Here is a 5,366-nt window from a genome sequence, read left to right on the forward strand (position 1 = left end):
ATAATCATTTCTACCATAATGTAGAGAAAATTTAAAAAAATAAGGACCACAAGGAGATCAGAACAGATTCTCAAGTACCCTCTTGAAGATCTAGGTTCTTAGACAATAGATGAGGATCTTGGTGGGAAGGAGGGGATGATAGCACAGAATGACCTAGCAGGAAGTAGGACATCTATCTTCCCTCACCCTTCTTTCTCTTTGGTCCATATTAGTTCTCTTTGGTCCATATTAGTTTGACAGGGTTGCCATAACAATACCTCACAAACTGGGTACTCTAAACATTTATTTTCTCACATATCTGGAGGCTAGAAGTCTGAGATTAAGGTGTATTGTATGTACAGGGTTGATTTTTTCTGAATTATCTCTCCTTAGTGAGTAGAGGGACATCTTTCTCGGTTTTTTTGCATGGTCTTTCATCTGTGGATATGCATGTCTGTACATAACTTCTTTTTTTGGCTGAGAAAATAACTTTATTTTGTTTGGGGGAGTGGGTGGGTGTCTACTCTCAGAACCCCTGGAATTACTTCTTGGGGCTGACAGCCTTGGTGACCTTGAGCATGTTCAAGAGTATGGTCTTGCTCAGGGGCTAGGACTCAGCTTGCTGTGACAATGTCACTGATCCGGACACCTCTGAAGAAGGGGACAGGTGCACTGACAGGTTCTTGTGGCACTTCTCAAAGTGGTTGTACTTTCAGATGTAGTGGAGGTAGTCTTGGCGGATGACAGTGGTCTTCTGCCTCTTCATCTTGGTCACCATGCCAGACAATAGATGTCCACAGATGGATATATTACAGGTAAAGGGGCATTTCTTGTCAATGTACGTGCCCTCAATGGTCTTCTTGGGCATCTTGAAACCCACACTGATGTTCTTGTAGTATCGAGGTAGCTTCTCTTTGCCAGTTTCTCCAAGCAGGACCCTCTTCTCATTTTTAAAGACACTGGGCTATTTTTGGTACACACACTCAGTTGAATGTCTGGCCATTTTCACAGCTGCCTAAAAAAAAGCAATTTCTTCTTCTTATAAAGACAGTGGTCATACTGAATTAAGACCCCTTTCAAAGCTTCATTTCACTTAGTTACCTCTTAGAAGACCTTGTCTCTAAATATAGTTATGTTCTGAGATGCTGGAGATCAGGACTTAAAGACATGGATTTGGGTGTGGAGGACAACACAGTTCAGCCTGCAACACTCTGTTCTTTTCTTCATTTGTTATGGCACACTTCACGCCTCATTCTCTGTGCGGGTTTCCCACTATATTCTCTATAGCTAGTTTTAGAAATCAAAAAAGCTGGACAATGAATAGTCACTGTTTTAATATGACTTTCTTTTGCCTTCTAACATTTGCTGACTGATCCAACTTCTTCCCAACTGGCCCTGTACCCTCACATTTAACCTGGACACATCTGTATTAAAGCCTTATCAATACTTTGCATCTACATAAACTTAAGATCTTTGTATGGTTCAAACAGAATTTTCTTTGGTTGCTAACATGTAAATGGGAGAAATTGTGTTTAGTTATTTTTTAAAATAATGTAGTTTTTTGAATCAATAAAGCTACAATTTATAGAGAAAGCATAAAATCAAATGAGAGCTCAGTTGTACCTTTCTAGAATAAATCTATTTGTCGAACATGTGCTCTCCTAACCTTTCACATTACTGGTGGCTGTTGGTGGCATTGCATTTCTAGTGTCACCAGGAATACATGATCAGCCAATAGTGGAATTGTTGTCAAAGTAAAACTCATTCTTTGATGGGAGATATCATCTTAATATTCTGGTGCCAAATCTATTTTTTCTTGGAATTCCATGAATTACACACTAAGAAAGTACAATGTTTATTATCTGTAAATAAGGGGTGAAGGAGAGCTGAATATGCCACCCCAGAATATGCTTTGGCATATTAATTATAATGAACTAAAGTTACTTAAGAAAAAGCAGGTGCAGGAAGGATACTCTGACCCTCCTATGTCCCCACGGAAATAGGAAATCAATCTCCATCTGAAGGTACTTTCCCTACACCAGGAGAACAGGAGACATTCCCATCACCAGAGATAGGAAATTCAGGGCTGAGAAGGCTGTATAAACAAACCTTGTTACTGCTTCACTAATTAGCTACATTAAGCCGTAACTCCGTTTTTCATTAATTCTTCAAAAGTTTCTTTTTCTTTTTTTGTCTAAAAGATATGAAATCTGCCTGCTTTGGTCACTTCTCTAGGTTTCATATTTCTATGAGTTCCTCTAAGTACAAAACTAAATTTGTTTTTTCTCCTGTTACTCTGTTAGGTAAATTTAATTACTAGACCAGCCAAAAGAAACTAAAAGAAGGGGAGAGGTTTCCTCCTCTATGGGGAAAATGTGTAAAAAAGTAAAATATCTAGAAAAGAGTATTCCTCACAGGGGCAATTTGAATAGATCTTTACAATTAATAAAATTCTCTAATCATGAGTTGGCTCATAGTGTAGTGTTATAAATTAGACCATATTGTTTAGAAGGAAGGAAATAATTTTGCATGGTATTTACAGTGCTCTCCACAATTTAATTGTGTCCCTACTCCTTCCCCCTGCCTCAGTCTATTCATGTTCCAAGAAGAGCTAAAATTACTTATTAAAAAGTAATATGTCCTTTATAAGCATTGCTTAATGAAGCCCCCACATAAGTAGGGTGTGGTAGATATTTTTTTTTTTACCATTTTTAAATATGAAAAAATCCCTCAGGCTTCAGGACTTTCATAGCCTGACCAGAGTCACATGCGAATAAGTGGTTGAAACTGAACTTGAAACCGTTCTGCCTGTGTGCAGAGCCTTGTCTCTGAACATAGTCTTGTTGCCTTTTAGTTTTGTTTGATGTCTTAGGACAGTGTTATTTACCCTCGTGAAAATAAATTAGCTACTAATTTGTTATGCAAGTAAATTCTTCCTTAGTAGATGACATCAGAATATTCCCCAAAGCTCATGACATGTAACCCATTCCAAAATTAATGACCTTATAGAACATTGCACTGTAGCATCAAGAAAAATGATAGTTTTCCAGTGCATATACTTTGTATTTTACTTAGGTTTTAAAATGGTCACCTGAATGAAAAATGATGGATAGTTGTTTAAAGGAAAGAAAAGAGAAAAGACAGTTGTCCATTGACTTGAGCTGCGGTAATGACGGAGACCCCAAGGCACTCTCACCATTTTCTAGTTAGGAACTTCAAACGCGTTACCCGCAACTCCATGGGCACCAATAAATATTGTATTATCCTAAGATGTAATGCTTGAGAATCTTACAGATTCACATGCCATTCTCAGTCTCAAGGTATCGATTGTTTATTAGTAATGGAAAAATATTGAATTAGAAGAGTATAATAGCTCTAGTGAATGAAAACTGACAACATTTTACATAGAGCTCAATTTTTGATAATCTCCCTGAGGTAATTCTATATTTTAGGAAATTTTAGGAAACGTTTTCTTTTAATTTTAAGGGGCAAGTGAATCATTTGAAAGAAATCTGAAATGAGTGCAACTATTATTGCTTAACAAATTTAACAAAAGTGAAGCAAGTATGTTCAATAGCCACTTCCCTCATTGTCACATATACCAACTCCTGCTATATCTTTACACGTGGAAAGTAAATTTCATGTTGATCACCAGTGATCTTTTTGTGGCTCAGTTACTTTATTGCCAACTGCCCTTAATATCCCAGTGAATAAAATACACCATGTTTTTGAAGGTTCTCTTACACCAACTACCTAAGAATTGTGCTATGGAAGCAACAACCTCTCCTTTGTTCCTCTCTGCCATCCACCTGGCAGCCACAAAGCAGCAACATGCATCAGTGCATCTCCATCCACATTGGCCGGGTGGGCGTCCAGGTCAGCAATGCCGGCTAGGAACTCTACTGCCTAGAACATGGCATCCGGCCTGACACCCTTCAACACCCCCTTCAGTGAGAGAGGTACTGGCAAGCATGTGCTTAGGGCAGTGTTTGTAGACATGGAACCAAGGATCCCTGATGAAATTCCCACCTGCATACACTGCCAGCTTTTTCACCCAAAGTGCTCATCACAGGCAAGAAGCTGCTGCCAATAGCTATGCCTGTGGACACTACATCATTGGCAAGGGGAACATTGACCTTGTCTTGGAAGGAATTCAGAAGCTGGCTGAGCAGTGCACAGGTCTTTAGGGCTTCTTGGTTTTCCACAACTTTGGTGGAAGAACTGGTTCTGGGTTTACCTCCCTGCTGATGGGATACTTCTCTGCCTATTTTGGAGGAAGTCCAAGCTGGAGTTTTCCCTTTAACCAGCCTCCCAAGTTTCTACAGCTATAGTTGAGTGCCTACAACTCCGCCCTCACCACTCACATCACCCTGGAGCACTTTGATTATGCCTTCATGATTGACAAGTTGTGGAAATCTCAATTTTAAGTGCCCAAACTATACTTACCTGAGTAGATTGATAAGTCAAATTGTGCCCTCAATTGCTGCTTCCTTTAGATTTGATGGAGCCCTGAATGTCGATCTGACCAAATTCCAGACCAACCTGGTACCCTATCCCTGCATCCACCTCCCTCTGATCACATGTGACTCGACATCTCTGCTGAGAAAGCCTACCATGAGCAGCTTTCAGTAGTGGAGATCACCAGTGTGTACTTTGAGCCAGCCAACTAGACGGTGAAGTGTTACTCTTGCTATGGTAAATACATGGCATGCTACCTGCTGCACTGTGGTGATGTAGTTCCCATAGATGCCAATACTGCTATTGGCATGATCAAGACCAAGTTGTACATTCAGTTTGTGGACTGGTGCCTCACTGGCTTCAAAGTTGACATTAATTACCACCCTCCTACTGTGGTACTTGGTAGAGACCTGGCCAAAGTACAGCAAGCTGTGTGCTTGCTGAGCAACACTACAGCTATTGCTGAGGACTGGGCTCACCTGGACCACAAGATTGACCTGATGTACACCAAGCATGCCTTTGTTCACTGGTACGTGGGTAAGGGCATGGAAGAAGGAGAGTTTTCGGAGGCCCATGAAGGCACGGCTGCCCTTGGAAAGATTATGAGGAGGTTGGTGTGGATTCTGTTGAATCCACAGACAATGAGGGAGGAGAGGAATACTGAAGTTAAAGTGTCACAACAGTGCTTCTTTTACAGAGAAGGTTATTCTGTTTTAAAAATTGAAAAGTTGTGGTCTGGTGAGTTAATTTGTATGCAACAGTATATACTGTCATGTATAATTATGGGCCTATGCTTCAAAACAGGATGCTTTGTTACTGACCCAACCTGTTCTTATCTCTGATGGGTTTGAATAAAGAATTCCCTGTCTTAAACGAAAACAAAACAAAACAACCCACCATGTTTTCCCTTATTCATTCAAAATCTGTCC

General features: G+C 40.1%; 1 pseudogene; it reads left to right on the forward strand.

Annotated features, from left to right (window-relative positions):
- Positions 1-3,810: 3,810 nt before the first annotated feature.
- Positions 3,811-5,101, forward strand: LOC112305447 (tubulin alpha chain-like; annotated as a pseudogene).
- Positions 5,102-5,366: the final 265 nt, after the last annotated feature.

The sequence above is a fragment of the Desmodus rotundus genome, chromosome 3 (assembly GCF_022682495.2).
Source record: "Desmodus rotundus isolate HL8 chromosome 3, HLdesRot8A.1, whole genome shotgun sequence".
In the NCBI taxonomy this organism is placed as follows: domain Eukaryota; kingdom Metazoa; phylum Chordata; class Mammalia; order Chiroptera; family Phyllostomidae; genus Desmodus; species Desmodus rotundus.